Here is an 18,357-nt window from a genome sequence, read left to right on the forward strand (position 1 = left end):
GTAATGCAGGTTCATGTAAAACTAGACTGTGTCGTGTCAATACACTGTGTTTGAAATTCGAACGGATCGGTTTTTTGCGGGACACTCCAAACAGGATGATAGTGTAAATGTTAATACTGCAAAAAACGGGTTTGTTTCCACGGAGACATCTTTGCAGGAACTGTTTCTTGCGGAACCCAGTTTTGTAATATTACGTGTTTTGATATTATCATTCACACGAATATCTCGTTTTCAAATTCAAATTATTTATTGCATGTCACATGTAAGGGTTGGTAATGTTGGTATAGAACATAATCGTTTCATCGTTTGCAGTTTGCAGTGTCCCCCAAAAAGCCGATCCGTTCGAATTTCAAACACACATTATGTGTTTAGACGACTGTCCATTTTTACCCGACTACGGCAAAGCAAAAGGAGGGTTATGATTTTGACAGGCTATGTATGTATGTATGTATGTATGTATGTATGTATGTATGTATGTATGTATGTATGTATGTATGTATGTATGTTCATCTGTTCCCTCGTAACTTCTAAACTACTTATCAGAATTCGACAAATGACATATCATTAGAAGCGTCTTAATTGTCCGCTGGTTATAGGCTATATGAAGTTTCACAAAATCTAATGTGGCGCCCTCTATCGGACAAAACATACAGAGAAAAAAAATAAAGTTAAGATAAATATGCCGTGTTTGGTATCATTTGAAAGCGCTTTACTTGTACATTTTGAATATATATATATTACTAGCATTTGCTTGTGATTTTACCTGTATTCATGGGCTGATTGCATATAATTCACATCTTTTCGTTCATAGCTTCTTTACTACTTATTAGTTCATCAATTTAACTTTTGTTCGTATTATGCGCCACAAATACACTTTGACACCAAAATAGTACAAATAATAAATAAAAAGTAAGAAAACTAAAACCCAACTACGACAAAAAACGACGCTGAAAAAGTATAAAACAATATTTTCAGAATACTGAACTGAACAAAGTTGCTAATGTAGTTGCATAGTAATTTTCATGTTTGGAAAGGCGTAGTCACACGTTACATCAGTACCTACCGTAGCACTTTGACAACGTGTGACTGCGGTTTTCCAAACATGAAAATTACTATGCAACTACATTAGCAACTTTGTTCAGTTCAGTATTCTGAAAATCTTGTTTTATACTTTTTCAGCGTCGTTTTTTGTCGTAGTTGGGTTTTAGTTTTCTTACTTTTTTTGCGGGATGCTGTATTACTGGATCCCGCAAAACTGGATCGCCGTGGGAACGATCCCTAGTAATACACTAATGTCATTACGCCAACTAATTCGCGTCAATTAGGCGCGCGCGCAGGCTGTGGGAACGCTGATTTATGGCCAAGAGCGAATGTCACACTTGTAGAGTGTGTCGATCGGTGATTTGATAGTGTTGTACGACGTGTGCTTGAAATATCGATGATTTGTCGAAGGTTTTCAGATGTGTGAAGTTGATTCATTTTCGCAATGCACATATGCAAATATGAATGAACTATGTTACTGCAAAGTAACGGTATCAAAATCCAAATTCATTTTTATGAAAGTTTGCTAAAGGTACAAAAAAAAATGGCAAAAAAAAGAAGATGTCACATCTCGATGGATAGATGTGGATTCTGGATGGTCTTATAAAATTATAATCAAAATTGCGAAGTTAATATGCGCATTGACTTTTTTTTGATTAAACTTTTTCTGTGTATGCTTAGTTTTAGTTGTTATTTTATTTTTGTACTTGCATCGAATAATTACTTTTTCTTTCTTTCTATCTATTCGAATCAATGGATAATTAATAATCGATCTTTCGATATTTGTTCCCGCATTTCATAATTTTACACTACTAAACTTCTACTATCGAGTATTTCTGATTCGCCTAGCGGACAGCACTATCGACATGATGCGTTTGCGCCGATTGAGGCGACGTCTTCAATTGCTATAGTGTGCAACCTGCTTTTATATGAAGGTCAGTAATCGATTTATTGAATATTTTAAATTGGCCCGCTATTACCTAGGCTCTAAGCGGCATACCTACATTTATGCCTCGATCTGTCATTAATAAATTATTCATCTAAAAGAATAATTATTAAGTCGGTGATTGCGTAATTAAAATTCATTCTATAATAATTACTACTTATAACGAACATCTGCCTTATATGAGCAGTTAAAAATTAATTTATCGAGGACTTGAAGGTGGGTCTTACATGAGGGAAAAATGCATTTTAATATGCATAACGTAAGAAAGTGTTATTTCTATTATAATTTTTTCTAGCATCTATCTAGGCGCGTTTTTCTCTCGTGCAATTTGATCACAGAAAGTTTATATCGAGTAATCCAAAACTCTATTAAAATTTCTTGCCTTAATTAAATAAAAAGAGGTAAGTTTGGGAATTGTTTATAGGAAGTAATTTCTGAAATAACTGAACCGATTTTGTATATTCTTTATTCCTGATTGACTTAGGTAAATATCTGTCTTCACTACAGGAACACGACTCTCTAATTTACCAAAAGCCACCTGCTACTCTCTCTCACTCTGGTACAGGTTAGGATAGCAAAATAAGTCACGTGGTTTACGTATAAAATATAAGTACTTCCTCCTGATAACTGCAGCTACCGAATAAGGTCCTCATGCATTCTATTGAAACCGACCAATTAAAGGTTTAATAATTTCTTATTGCTTGTCCGAGACCATGTTCGAACTGGTGTAAACAACAGCCTGGTTATTTAACGTCCTTAACTGGAACGGACTGGGTTATCTAATCGTTGCGAATAGTGTTGGGAAGGATTGAGTCTTTTGGGTCTTAATCGTAAGAGACTACTTGGGCTTTGCAGGACGTGCCGAGAGAGATTCGAGTGCTTATAACGACGAACTCTTATGGAGACTTAACTCGCCGAACTGGACTCAACATAATATCCGAAATAACCTTCAAAAAGTATTACTAACTCAACACACAATGAAATTAAAAGACTTTCATTTGAAATCACATCACCTCTTGCTACTTCTTGTTCGTTCGTTCGTTCGTTTCAGCCAAATGACGTCCACTGCTGGACAAAGGCCTCCTCCAAGGTTTTCCACAATGCACGGTCCTGCGCTGCCCTAAGCTCTAATTTAAAGTGTTAAGAGTAAACTCCCAATTGAGATAAGCCACCTTTAATGCTTTTAAAAAAGACTCAAAAGACTAATTCTCCTTCCCATCACTAGCACAAAATGTAAGCACATATATTAGCCGTGGCTACTACGTCCTGGGTAATAAAACTACAATGTTACAGAACATTACTTAATTCGATTACTTAAGTTTCTTGCATATTATGATTCTGCACAGTACCAAAATGTGATATAATTATTTAGTTTTATCGCAAAATAATGATACTGAAAGTGAGTTTAAAATGAATTACTGATCTTTACACCTGCTTCCTAATTGTGCACCCAGCATCTATCTTACAATCAGTTTAGAATCTGACAAACTGTACATGCATTGTTGCTACAATACAAACGCTTAGTTATTTTTGCCTTTTTCAGGAAATAACTTACTTTAACGACTTTTAAACCACTGTGACAATTGTCTTTAAGAGCCAGTGTGAAAACCAACATTCAGTTTACATGAAAATAAAGCAACAAGGAATATTTTGTCAACGGCTGGAAAATCCACTGGGCTTTTCTAAATTATTATAATTCTGAAAGAAAAAAAATATTTTTTCGAGATACTTATCGACTATAAAGAACTTTCCAAAGTGTCTGAGTTCTTTGAATCTTGAAGAATATAATCAACGCGTTTCATCCTGAAAAAAATGCAATCCAGACGTGAAACAGAAAAACAACGTTTTTTCTCATGCTCACGTATTAAATCATACGGAACAGATTTAACAAAATGGTCTGAAATTTCATACACGCTATATTCGAGACTGTGTCATTGACTACTACCTACTTCCTTCTATCATGTGAAACTGAATTCCATGTATCGGATTCCTGACATAGACTTTTTTTTTTTTTTTTTTTTTTTTGAAGGGACGCGCGCTGGTAGCTTGAGGAGCTTTTCCAGCTTCACCGGGCAGAGTGGCGAGTACAGAAGGTACTCTAGCCGTTTGGCGATCGTCGGTGCGCGTGCCGACGAGGCCGAGTGTGGGCTTCGCGAAGCGAAGCCCAGGCTCGTCCGCGTCGGTCGCAGACCGACGTTCGCGATGACATAGACTTCCCATAGCAAGCGTGGAAAGTTTTTATAAGCGCGTCTGAAATAGTGACGGGTGGAGACTAGTTGAGAAAAGTAGATAAAGATTGGAATATTAAAATATTGTTTCTCTGTCATTTATGGGAATAAAAATTATGAAAATTATGGCTTCCTACACAGATTGCGACGTCAATGTTTCGTAAAACAAAGTGTCAATTAATGGTAAAAATTATGTTTCTCTTTTATTACTATTTCTGAGAAAACTCTATCTATCTCTCTACATCAGCCTTTGGCATAGCGTTTGGGTTCATCTTCGAACAGGCCTCCTCTTCAAACTTCCACTGACTTCAGAGTCAAATTAATTTACTTAAATTATCATAAATTTTCATTGTCCAATGAAAATGTTGTATTTTGTGAATATTCGGAACATCACTGGCGAATTCGTATCTTCGTCAAACCACCAATTATTCGGATGTTTGCTATGGCGTAATTACTCGGATGTTTGCGAAAGAAATGCTCCGTGAAAGTGTCTCGACGGTAAATCAACTTAAACATTGTTGTATCTTATATGATTGTAATAGATGCTATTTTCCAACGAAAATGTATATTCTGATGTGCCGACTATTCTATAGTAATGAGAACAACGGAAGATGTTTTTTATTCACATGATGACAAAATGGAAGCGAGGAAACTGTATCACATCGATTGAGGAGACAAATGACAGTAATCTAGTAGTAGTAGACGTTTTATTATATTTGGATTGGATTTCTATATACCTAACTATACTTAATACATTCGCGAAAAAGAATGGATGTTTGTGACTCTTTCACGCAAAAACTTTTGGACGAATTTTGATGAAATTTTGCGTTTTCCGCTCGCTTGAATTTGCGTCTGCCTCAGAAAAATATAGCCTATGGCACTCAGGCATGATGAAGCTTTCAGCTGGTGGAATAATTTTTAAAATCGGATCAGCAGTTCTTAAGATTACTTACAAACAAGCTCACTAACTTGTAAAATTTACCACCATTACCATTACCATTTAAGGTGAATTAAGTTTTCGCGAAGACGAAGAAGAAGAGATAAAATTATTAGAAAAGTAAAATCTTCACTTTTACTTTACGTGCTCATGCATAAACTAGCCATAGTTTGTCCCAGTAAAACACGTCCTTGCATGACATAAATAAATTAAATGATTATGCAAAAAGGTACAGTCACGGAATGAAAAGGTTCGTCAGTTTTCAAATTGATTCCTTCAACGAATCGCGAACACATATTACCTTTTGAAACTATGTTACAGAATAATCTCGAGTTAGAGAAAATAACTTTTAACTGTTCGTCAGTAAAGTTCAAAATTATTGATCAAAGTTGTTTGACGATTTATCTTGTCAAGAAGATTATTATGATTGATAAACTAAAACCTTCTTGTTGGTTCAACCTGCCATTATTATTTCTATTAAATAAAAAAAACTATTGTCAATTGGTCAATGTCATCATTGCATTGCACTGATGGGATAGAAAAATAAACAAGCAAAACCTTATTCGTTAGCAAATGTCATATTTATTTAAATGTTAGCAGCACTGTTTCTTGCACTGTTATGTTGGCAGGTTTGACTCTTACAGTACCTAGTGCAAGCGAAAACCGACACTAAGGTGACGAACCTTTTCATTCTGCGACTGTACATAGACTAAGTCCAAAACAATAACACTCTCCCACCATTATGGTAATGTTCATTTATTATTCAGTAGCTGGCTAGCAGTTAGATGCTAATCTTAATGCTCAACATTTTTAACTGCCAATAAAATAATTAAAACTTCATTTTACAGCGCGAAATTGCAGTATTCTAGTTAACATTGACAACTAGGCATCACCTACTTAGGTATGTGACAGTACTACGTGCTGGTTTTGATATAACCACAATATAACTTACTACTTAGTGCATTAAGAACAAAAAATTTAAGAAGGAACTGAACTTAAAACATTTAACTGGTAATTATAACACAAATATCAGTGTTATTTATTCCGTTTAATCGAATTTTGTAATATCAAAAATGTCCGCGTCCGACTGCATAATACTTTGGCAAATGATCTAATAAGTTGAAATTGATAGTTATAACATTACATCTGGTAATAAAACATGCTTTCAGTAATTTCAGTTATTAATTTAATTTACTTCAGTAATTACATATTACAATGTTCCAATTATACAATTAAAATTTATAATACGAGTAGATATGTCAATCAATTAACATCTGCGTGTCTAATAAATATAATTATTCTATACTAATAGAAGTTAATTTTAGGCTTTCTTCTTCTTGTCGTGTCGACAACAAACCTATACATACAGTCGTTTCAGCCAAATGACGTCCACTGCTGGACAAAGGCTTCCCCCAAGGTTTTCCACAAGGTCAGCCCAAAACTCCGCTACAAGAGTGGCGTTGTCTTAGGGACAAGAGTGCTGAAAAAAGCAGTAGGTATATACAGGAAAACCAGTCACTAATTGTCAATCTTTAGTCAAAGTCAGGTCTATATCCTCGACTCTTAGTTCAACCATTTCGTGTTAAATACTTACCATTCGTGGGAAACTTCCTCGAAATATCGGCTTTATAAACCATCGCAAACTTTCTCTTGGTACCGCCGGTAGACTCAATACCAACAGTTTTAATTATGCTTATAAATATGTTGGTGTTGCGAATAGAGCACGCCGCAAGATTAACAGTAAATTGAGAATTTCCGAGGCATGTTCCAAGAAAATTGCGCGCTACCAGGTCCGGTCGGGGGCTCCGTCCTTCCTTTTGCGGTGACATAACCCATATTATAACGGGACTTGGTAAATGGATATCTGTGCTCATCTATGTCTATGTCTAGCGGCTCCTCAGGCTGCCCATACAAGCTACAATTACCAACAACATAATTGTCAACATCAATGACGTCTGTCTGTATAAGGCTAGAATCGAATTACTCGGAGCTTCGATCAGTCAAGCCACTTTACGGGTTGGACTTAATCTAATTCCCTCATTCATCTTCAATTTTACCTTCAACTTGATTCAGCAAAACATCTTTCTCCTTCGAGCGGCCTTGGAGGTGATTTCTCACGACTGGTCATGACCGACGATCATTTTGTGTAACACAATAGATTTTTTCACGTATGTCATGTTCCAGTTTGATTTGGTCCGGTCTTGATTAACAATGCTAAAAAATACTAGTACCAATAACCGAGTACAAAAGCAAGGCTAATAGCTGCTAGAATAGGTGCTGGATTGAAAAAATATTAATATACGTTTTGAAGCATCAAACTTCAGGGTCAACTTACAGGTTTCATGATCATCCATTCTTATTATTAAATCATCTATGTAAACGTTTTTACTCTTCATTAAATCATGGCAGCTCTTTGCTCTTTTGAAATCATTAATGAAATAGTAAACATCGAAAATGGTATACAGGCCTATTTCTAAAGAGGAAACGGTAACCAATATCACTTTAAAGTTCAAGCCAATAATGCTGTTACAAAATTGCAAACGTTTTTGATTGCTTGCAATAACATAACTGCATTACATAAGGTCACCCAAAATACCTGCTGACAACACAATGTAACACATGTCCAAATAAATAAATGGAATCGCACTCATTGATTAGCGAACACAATAAGTACATAGTTAGAAATTAGTCCGTTTTCAGCTACCGTGCAGTGAACGCTGATCGTTGATGTATGACTGTTGTAATTTTTGTCCGTAATTCTGATTGATGACTTGCCAAACTCGACGAAATAAATGATGATTGTAATTATTGAGCGATACGTAACACTTATGACGTGTTTGTTACATTGTTTGCTGTAACTAGAGCTGATATACTTAGTAATTCGGGAAGCAGAATTTGCACGCGGTGATCCGTTCCAAAAATATAGTACCAATGTTGATCTAAATGGTAATATTATTTCATTTATTGCGAAAGCGTTATTCAATAATGAAGTTAAATTTCCAGGTGGAGATAAACGTAATGAAAGAAAAATAATACCAGCGAATTAAAGATAAGCTAATTAAGAACGAAACACGGCCATTCCGTGCACGCCGCGGACTCGAACATGTTTTAAAGAAGCGAAACAAAATCATAGCATTATCGGATCGTGATGAGTCGAATCGTTTTGATGCCAATTATTGTACAGAGTCCAGTGGCTAAACGAGTTTTGTGGCCAGTGGGAATCACCAAAACGTGCCGAAGTAACATCTTGCTAACAAATTATTTTCTTGTACAGTGTAGAGCAGATTTTCAGGTCAAATTCTGTAATAATACTCAAAAGTCGATACGAACTCGAGCAAGTCTATTATCTTCGATTTTTTTATTAATAAATGCCCTTGGACCAACCACATCTATTCTTAAATGTAGTTTTTTTATATTAAGGGCTTTATTTTCTATGTTAGGTACCATTAACTACTATTCTTATTCCTACATTTAAAGTTCCATTGTCCTCATCAGTTACAACAGTTTAAGTTTAAAAAATAAGTTTCTGGAAAATACTTTTCTCTAGCATTCTAAAACCCTACATTATTAATTCCATCACACTAACCTGTATCCGACTGTATGTCTTTAAATAATTATCTTTTTTCAATGAACGCGTGTAGGTCACGTGAAAACGTCGCATGTGGTATGTGCAAATTGGTGTTAAAGTTTTTTATGGTTAAATTAGAATTGACGGTGAGGATGACATGAAAATTACGTGTTCTACTCCGGTTGAAATATTTCTCGGAGTTGCTGTCTATCTTTCTTTTAATATGGATTCTTCTTATTTGAGCTACAAACTATTTATATCTCTCATGAACTGAACATCTGCCGAATTTTATCGAAGTAATCTTTCTAAAATTAATTAAGTCGAAGATGCAATTACGACATTCAACCTTCCAGCTTCACAGAACTCAATTTTCGAACCTTCAGAGTTCAGACAATGCAGGTTGTTATCTGCATAATGGGGGGGCCTTACCACCAATGATTTACTTCGCCATTGACCGATCCTAAACACTTGCTGAAACGCGGGCAACCGCGTTCTGGACATTCGGCTATTTCCGTCCACCTTCGGTTAAATCCGTCGGAGCGGCCGATGACTCCAGCGGCATGCGCCGGCGCCGGACCTTGACGTTAGTGATGCTGATTGATAGACGATTTATCGATAGTTTCTTATGTAAGACTGATGAAGCATATCTCAATAGGGCTGAAATTTATAAGCCGAGAAATATCTCTCTCAGCAATAAATAAAATCTCGCTCGCTATCCTAAATTCCAATCCGAATTGAATCCCATGATCATCAACGTTGACGGTTGTAGCCTTAATAGCCTCATTGTAATGGTCTTCTATTCACAAAAATAAAACATTTGTACCTGTATTTGTATGTCACAAATAAATCAGGTCAGAGACATCGACATGCTAGAATAGGTGTGAAATTACAACATTACCAACACTATTCATAGTATTGTACTCCATAATGACTTCGCAAATGGATATCCTGATTTTCAAGGCCATCGATAGATCTGCTATCGAGTTCCGCATCACTACCCGACGTCAATTTGATTGGTGCAGTTGCAACAATGCAAAATTAACTCTATCGCGAAGCAATAGAAACGGTTTTGGCAATAGTGACAGATGTTTTGGTTTTCGCACGGGGATGCCTTGCGGTCTATATTCATGAGCTTATACTTAATGATTTCATTGCGATCTCTACATTTTTGGAATGAAATAACCTTCTGAAATTATGCTCGGAGTAATTATCAATTTCACGGGTAGATTTATATTCTCGTGAGTCTCTTCCTTACTTGTTCATTAAGTCCTTGTCATGTTGCATTGAAATTTCCAATTCATAATCTTAATCTAAAGATACAGCGTATCCGTCTGCAAAACTAGAAAACGCTTTTGATTTATATTATGCGTAGTTTGCACCTTCATGTAATTACAATCGTTAAAATTAACGAACGCTGGTAATTATGCTGTCTTCTGAACTGTGATTAACTTGTTATGTGCATTGGCTTTTTACTTATCTAAATTAACGTTTGCTGAACGGCGTTTGATATTTTTTGTTTTGCTAGTTCCGTGTCAATTGTTAGAAAGTTTTGATCTACTTTATGGCTATAATTGTAAAATATTACTCTAGCTATAGCATTGTGAACATCGTTTGTATGATAAGTAATATTATTGCTAGCCCTTACAAAACTATAATTGGTAACACTTTGATAGAATATTAAAATATGAGAAGTTTTGTATTAGCAAAGAGCCAACACAACAACAACAATGTATCTCTTGTGAAACATCTCAAAGCTGCAACCGTTTACTCAACACCCATACGAAACCCTAAATATGTAATACATTCTACTAACTGTCAATTACTGGAATAAGACATGCCTCGCTTTTAACAGCGAATGGCAATGTCCATTACGAAATACAACAATTGTTCAATACTTTAACTTACGCATGGACGTCGGAACATAATCATATTTCAATTTCAAAGTTAATGTGGGCTAGTTCTACTTCACAAACATACTATTATGTTTTATTTGCTTTATCTGTAAATTGTCATTTCTATACCAGCTAGATCTTATCCGGTGTCACCCAAGGCTGTACTCTGGGACCTTTATATTATATGCTAATTTCTATACACATTTCATTATATTCTCGTGGACCGAGCAGTCAAATAGAACCAAGCCTGTTCTCATTTGAAGCAACCGATGTAAAGTCATAATGAACGCTTTGTGTAAACGAAAGGATATATTCAATAGCTAATAACTTAGATTGCGGTGCTTTTCCCTCTAAAATTACACGCTACAAAGTTGTATTATTTGAATTTACAGCACCACAGTGTTCTGTTGTTCCGTAAACATAATATTATGCTCTTATTCTCTTTCTAAAACAGCTTGAGATACTGTTAATTGTTTGTTGGAAATGTCATTTAGTCAAATAATTCAAGCACAAATCATTTCACGGTGACTTAAACTAAATTTATTAACGATTCAACTAAACCAATCCCTATAATAAATATTAAACCTGGAAACAAACAGAGTTCTCAATGCAGTTTTCATAACATAATGTTTTTCCCCTAGTCTAGTAATGAATACTGTTATTAAAATGTTTATGTAATCATAGTAAACTATGCTTAATTATACAATCTGTTCTCTTAGTTCCCGGTTTTTGCGTATTTCCAAACGATTCTATTTCACACCGTGTTACACAAAGATCGAATCGCTTTCTCTCGCCGATAAATGGAGTATGTGGATGTAATCCGATAGATCGGATGCACAAAAAAGGTTTTTAATGCAGTCGTGACTGCTCAAAGTGCTGACGGTATCGACTCCCGGATTGCACAATCTTTTGTCGGTGAAGTTTTATCGGCATCGAAAAACACCTTCGACTCTATCTGACACGATTTTCAATTTTTATCTGTACAATAGCCTATCGTTGATGATGCGGTCATTTTAAACGACGCCTCGGATTTGATTCTGTACTTACTTAACCATCTTAAAGGTTCCATCTACATTGAATGATTAATATTTGAGAAGACGAATATTGACCGTATGATTTGTGCTTTTTTAAAGAGACAACATAACATAAATCCGTCGACTCTTCCCTTATCGTCCCGTCTATTACAGCATTAATAGCGAAATCTGTTAGTCTACCATTTGTGATTTCTTCAACAGAATTCAAAGCACGACATTTCACTTTATCAGTAACATCTGCGAAAGTGCCAAGGTTAAAACGGCATTTTACTGTCATAAAGTATTTAGCTATCTAATCAATCACCTGATGCATGATCAGCAGTCACGCTTGTATGGCATATCACGAATGGCATCGCAGACAAAATGTCGAGGCGATGCCGTACCGTATTCGTTTCAGCCTTGACTTCAGACCTAATGATATTTACGTTTATATTTGCTCATGTGCATTGGATTGCACTGAACAAATTAGTTGAGGACAAATTCTTAACAAATCTACTTTTAGTGGCAACTCAAAAGTAATTTTAGTTGTTATTGTGACGTTATTGCGACCTCTAAAGTGAGTTTGTTTATTAATTTACACATCAGTCTGACTTTGTCCCAAGGTTACCTGACTTAAGCTCTAACATTTGTATTTACTTGCTTAAAGTTCTCAAAATTCAAGTGAGCATTTAACAGAATCTATTTTGCAAGTAGGTATAAAGTTGTTTTCTTATCTTATCATGCAATACAGCTAGTCTAAGCCAGTTACTGTACATTGCCCGTTATTCGTGTCCAGATTCTACAGATAGGTGCATTTTTAGAAACCTAGTCGTTTATTTACATTTTATAGTTGTTAAGAAATGCAGTCAAATCTTGCGATTAAATTAGAAGAGGTCATTCCTGTTTGAAAGTATGTCTCATCATCAAGATAACGTTAATTTAAAAACAAAATCGAGTCTAGAGAACCACAAAGAAACAAACATAGACTTCTAACGCATAACCCTCTCTTGCGTAGTCGGATAAAAATATCGCCGACTACTGACGTTTTTAGAATGTTATCAGCAGTGAATTAGAAAAATAATGACGCCAACGAATCAAGGGTCTATCAGGGTTGCATCATCTCAACAAATTGGTGTGATGCAACACGAATCACATTCGAAAAGGTCTATACGAATGTCACCTATAATCAGACAATGATCGTTGTCAACGGGACTGTCAGTGACTTACACAACCGATGACCAGGTACTTCTTATGATGCCCTACAAATGGCCGTAGATAATACACTTATCAAATAGACTGCAAATGACATAATGTTTCTTGGACAAGTTTTGTTAGTACTGATGTGACGAATCGAAGATAAAGAGATTAAATTATGACATGAAGATATAGGTACTGGTATTAAAGATGTAACGATACGATTATTTGTAACACAAACAAACATAGCTACTATTACGTTAGCATAAACTTGTTACAAACCACGCTATAGAAGAAAATTACGTCAGCAAATTTGACAGTGACAACTCCTACTGATAACCATTTTCCTAATTCAGAAATTGCTATAAAAACTTCATTAGTGTCTATATTTTGTGTTTATAGAATAGAATATTTGCAACTCGCACAATTGATTCTACCTCATAATAATTTCAATTTAATAGTTTTTTATAAGTTCTCACAACAGTCATTTCTCCATCTTTATAATTAAACCGAGGCTCACTATATTGCGCCATCCAGACTTTCTACCCATAATGGTTTTCATTATTACTGATTCCAATAAGATATTAACATCATAATGGTTGATAAAACCCCTGGTGGTATGGTATTGCGTTTGATAAGTATATTGTAATTTACACTGGAGGTGTTCGGCTCGTTTGTATGAGATAAATTATGTGTGAATAACATCGTTAAAAGTATTTTCGTCTATAAACATACAGTTAAAACCGTACAATATCTTGATAACGCCTTTCTCGGCAGTAATATTCAAATTTACAAAGCTTGGATGCACGATCAAAGTGTAATAACGGAAACATAAAATTTTCTCATCCAAATTTGATGGTAAAGTTTACAAAAATAGTTAATTTTTGTTTCTAACAGCATGCAAGTAATGCACCGATAAGAAAGTGCAGCATGTTGATGATATTTTAAACATTTCGATTCTCCCAAAGATATTTTTGAAACGATTAGACACGTTAATATTAAGATCAATATCTGGCCGATCAAATTTTAACGACGCAATCGAATCTACGTTAGAGAATTTCAAGATTTTTAATGACATCTCTCTATTGGGAAATATTTTCAAGTTTATGACTACACTGGGATCTTTGTAGAGATCATCTCATTACAGAGATTTCATAGTGAACTAAATTACAGTCTAGTTATCATCATCATGGATTACGATGTTTGCTTGTGATTTGCCAATAACTACTTGATTAGGTCCAATCTTGCAGCTATTTGCAGTAAAATTGATGATTTTATGCTACCATCCGATTCTATGGCCTACTTTGAATAATCTAGCTTCGTTTATGCCTAGTTTCATTAATCCCATGGTCTACTTTGATAATTTTGCTCTGCGAAAGCTGTTTTGCTATCCATCCTATTGTGAAAAGTTTATATTGCACAAAAATACTTTTACATGCTTTCAAGGGCAGCAAGTCTGTTATTCTTTTCGTTGCGGGTCCAATGACAGTTTGAACTTTCCCCCGGGACAAACTTGACCTTCACTGGTTTGGTTTTTATTGGCGGTCCAGCTGTAGAGTTGCAGCAGTGGTAACGAGAGGTGGGAATAGTCCCGTTTTGTTAAACGGTTTTCGGTAAACTTTTTCATTTTCACTTTAAACATGTCATTAGGTATTAGCAAAGTGTACCATATTATGTGTTCACAATAACTTATTACACTTTCGTAATGTTATGGTTTCAAATATTAAATTTGCCTCGCCCTAATACCGATTGCATCACCACTTTCCAGCCATCAATCTCGGTGCAGCTGCATTAGTATTGTGTATTGTTTATTCCGATCTTGAAGCCGTATTAGTATGCCGATCCTAAAATTTGATCAATGAGTAAGCCACTAAAAGTTTTACAAACTGTTAGTAAAGAAAATGAATAGATGTCTTAATAATAAGCTTAAAGTTAATTGTGTTAAGTCTCAGAACAATAATTAAAATCAGTTATTGAGACTTTTTTTACCCAGGAAAATGGCCTATCCATACCTACCGCCGGGGGACGGCAGGTTATGTGGGGCTCGAACCCACTAAAAACCTGGGGTGTTCCCTCTGCCGCATAGTGGTCGGCGCCTTGGGTACTAGAAACGACCAAGGCGCCTTAGTTATTAGGATTTACTGCTATTTAAATGACTCTCATAATTAAGAAACCTCGAAAGTGCACTTGTCTATGTTCGATTCTTATTATTTTCCCAAAGAAACCAAACTATATCCATAGGTTAAAAATTGTCGACATCTTACAACTTCTCGGTACTATATTGACTGGTTTGAATTAATTTTGTAGCCGTCTCGTTAAAATGTATTACTTTTCTTTTACATAATTATCTTATTAATGTGATGACGACATACAGTTTCAAAGCCTCGATTGGTTTATAAATTCGGGCCTTCTGAGATCGAATCAGCTGAGAGTGCAGGTGTAAATGCATTTCATTATGCGGACTGCGATGAAAGCATATCTCCGTTACAGTCTTTAACACTTTGTTTTCACCCTTAATTGTATACTAATAAGGCTTATTATCCAAGCAACTTTTGGTTGACTGTACGTGTTTGATAGGGGCTTTCGTCAGAACTTCATGATTTATTTATCCATGAACCGACTTTGATGAGGCTCTTCTAGCAATCAATAGTCTGACAATACTTTTGTCTAGTACGTGCGATGGCGAATCAAGCTTCACTCGGTTGTACCTTATTTAGTTGTGATAGAAGCTATTTTGGAACAAAAATGTATCATCTGATATGCTGGTTACTTTGGTAGGTTTCGGCGTTGAAATGTGACGGTGATTTAGATCGACACTTACTTAATATAAATAAATGGTAAATATTTAGTTTGCTCAATAATAAACAGATATAAGATTTTGATTCTAGGAACTTGAATTGGAGTAACTTAACAAAATACCTATATTAAATAACACGCCACCTGCGTGAAATTTAGTTTGTCACAGATCGTTATAAATTATAGCTTATACTTATGTTATTCTGGATTATAAACAGTAATAATCTAAAGTTTCATCAAAATCCGTTCTGTAGTTTTTGCGTGAAAGAGTAACAAACATGTTAAAAAAAAAAACTAAAAAAAAACTAAAAACTCATTAAAAAACATCTAAACATCCATACAAACTTTCGCATTATAATAGTAGTAGGATAGTAGGATGCTACACAACGACGTATTCAGGTTAGCAATTTATTGTATTTTAACAATGGCTAAAAAAGTAAAAATATCGCCAAAATTAGTGAAACTTCCAAATTCAAATCGAAAAAAGAATAAACAGGAAACATTAAACGTGAAACTGGCCGCTTTTCGTCGTTTTTTGTCGCATTTAAAAACTAAATACCGTAATATCGGCAGTCATAGGCGGCTGCGCGTGAGCGGCCAGAGAGCACGTTCCGCCCTTTGTTACTTTTTAGGGTTCTGTGTCTTATTTTTCAACGACTAATACTGAATTTTATACCGACCTACTTGCTATTTTTCAAAATTGCTTCTTTTAAATTAAAAAAAAAAAAAATGAAATTCGAATTCGGATCGAATGAGGGTGGGTTTTCGCGATTGAAAAATCCGCCAGATGGCAATACGTAGACGTGAGGTCCAAATGCTGCATGATTGGTTATTTTTGACATGACATTGACAGATAATAATATGTCAAAATCCATCCATCCGCCATCTGGCGGATTTTTCAATCGCGAAAACCCTCATTCGCTGCTATGTAGTTTCAACCTCATTCTCAAGTTTAGAATAAATTCATTTCTTACTTCCATGTTTTCTACTGCACATAATTATTGCAAATTATCGTGCTTATTTTTTCTTGGTGTACATTTTTTGCTGTTGTTTTTATAGACGACGACTCAATTGATATGTAAACTTTGAATATTAATGAATCTTCTCTGCCTTTACATATTTATTTAGCCAAGACCTCGAGGCATAAAGCAAGGCTCGCACTTGACACTCAATGTTATTTTTTAAGTTTCCTCAGTCTAAACAGCGTCGAGTTCTTATGTCAACTGCCATTGTTGGTTTAGATTGGCTTCTGCAGCCTCTATGGCCACTCTTTGTGTAAAGTTAAGTTATATTTTTGTTGCGATAGATATTTAGGGATCGTTTAGTGAAACAATGATGTTTAGGTTCCTTATAAAACTTACTATCACACCAGTTAAGCTAAAGAAAGTTGTTGATGTGAGTGATAGATGAGTTTAAGGATTAGCATTAATGACAGTTAAATAAAAAAAATAAAGACACCGTGGGACGTCCACCCACAAGGTGGACCGACGACCTGATAAAGGTAGCAGGAAGGCGCTGGATGCAGGCCGCTACTAACCGTACAATGTGGAAGTCATTGGGGAAGGCCTATGTTCAGCAGTGGACGTCAACAATAGCCAGCTAGTTTCTAATTAATTCACCGGGAGCGTTAATTGCTGGTCTATCATTAATTATTATTAATGATTAATTATGAGAAAATATCTGTAATTCCGTTGTTAAATTTTACAATATGAACCAACAACTTAATGAACACTAAACCTTAACCTCTTGACACCCATTAAATATTACCTTTAATTTATGGAGATTGTTCTCTTAATCATAGAACATATTTTACAGGTCGCATCTACAACTTTATTAGCCTTGATTGATAATGCTAAGACAGTATTATATTTTCTACTTTCACAAGACTGTAAACTTATTTCAGCGCCCATAAACCTTTATGGTGGGAAAGTGACACTCTTCGCTTAATAATTTGTCTATGGTATGCTAATGACATAGTCAATATTATTGTTCAATTTAATTACTTTGACGCGTTGACTTTTACAATTTTTTTATGGGGCAGGAGACAACTAAACTAACAGAAATCAAGTTATATTATACCAAGAAATATAAATTAAATAAGCTCCACGATAAACAGCGTTAAAGTACACACATTGATTCGTGTAGCAACGAACAGTTTAAGAAATTTCATAATCGTTAAATAATGGGGAACCCTTGACTTATGATAAACAAATGACTTAAGTTTGGCATCTCTCACCCTCTAATAATGAAAGTTACACGCGAATCCTATATTTAATAGTCATTAATTACTATTCTCTGCTGTAAGTTGTTATTAAAAAGGTATTAATAAAGGGTTTCATATGGTGTATTTTTAGAAACTTGAATAAGCAACAACAAAGCCAGAAAATACTAAATGCGCATTATTAACCCCACAATATTGCTTCAGGTATTACAACGCGACGTGGAATGCCACGGTCGTATCGTGTCGTGAGCTCTTCATACGCCTTTTCGGGCGAACTAATGATTCTTAAATGACCCTACTACAGCCTTTAGTTCTACAAGCGCATTATTAACTCCACAATATTAGATATGCCACGGTCGGATTGTGAGCTCCGCGTGCATTTCCCTTATCACTCTTATAAGACTTTAATATTGCCTTTAGATCTAAAAGCGCATTATTAACCCCACAATATTGCTCCAGGTATTACAACGCGACGTGGAATGCCACGGTCGGATCGTGAGCTCCGCGTGTGTCTATTCTCG

General features: G+C 35.4%; 1 long non-coding RNA gene across 2 annotated transcripts in view; it reads left to right on the plus strand.

Moving 5' to 3' along the window:
• Positions 1-18,341, plus strand: part of LOC114354480 (uncharacterized) — a 116,083-nt gene extending 97,742 nt beyond the window's left edge. The window contains exon 3 of one of the 2 annotated variants that reach the window (XR_003656021.1): positions 18,296-18,341. This is a non-coding gene — a long non-coding RNA (uncharacterized LOC114354480). Of the gene's footprint in view, positions 1-18,040; positions 18,073-18,295 lie in introns of those variants that run through there. The other variant, XR_003656022.1, reaches the window with a different exon arrangement.
• Positions 18,342-18,357: the final 16 nt, after the last annotated feature.

The sequence above is a fragment of the Ostrinia furnacalis genome, unplaced genomic scaffold (genome assembly GCF_004193835.3).
Source record: "Ostrinia furnacalis isolate ACB-3 unplaced genomic scaffold, ASM419383v2 OfSCF2054, whole genome shotgun sequence".
Lineage (NCBI taxonomy): Eukaryota > Metazoa > Arthropoda > Insecta > Lepidoptera > Crambidae > Ostrinia > Ostrinia furnacalis.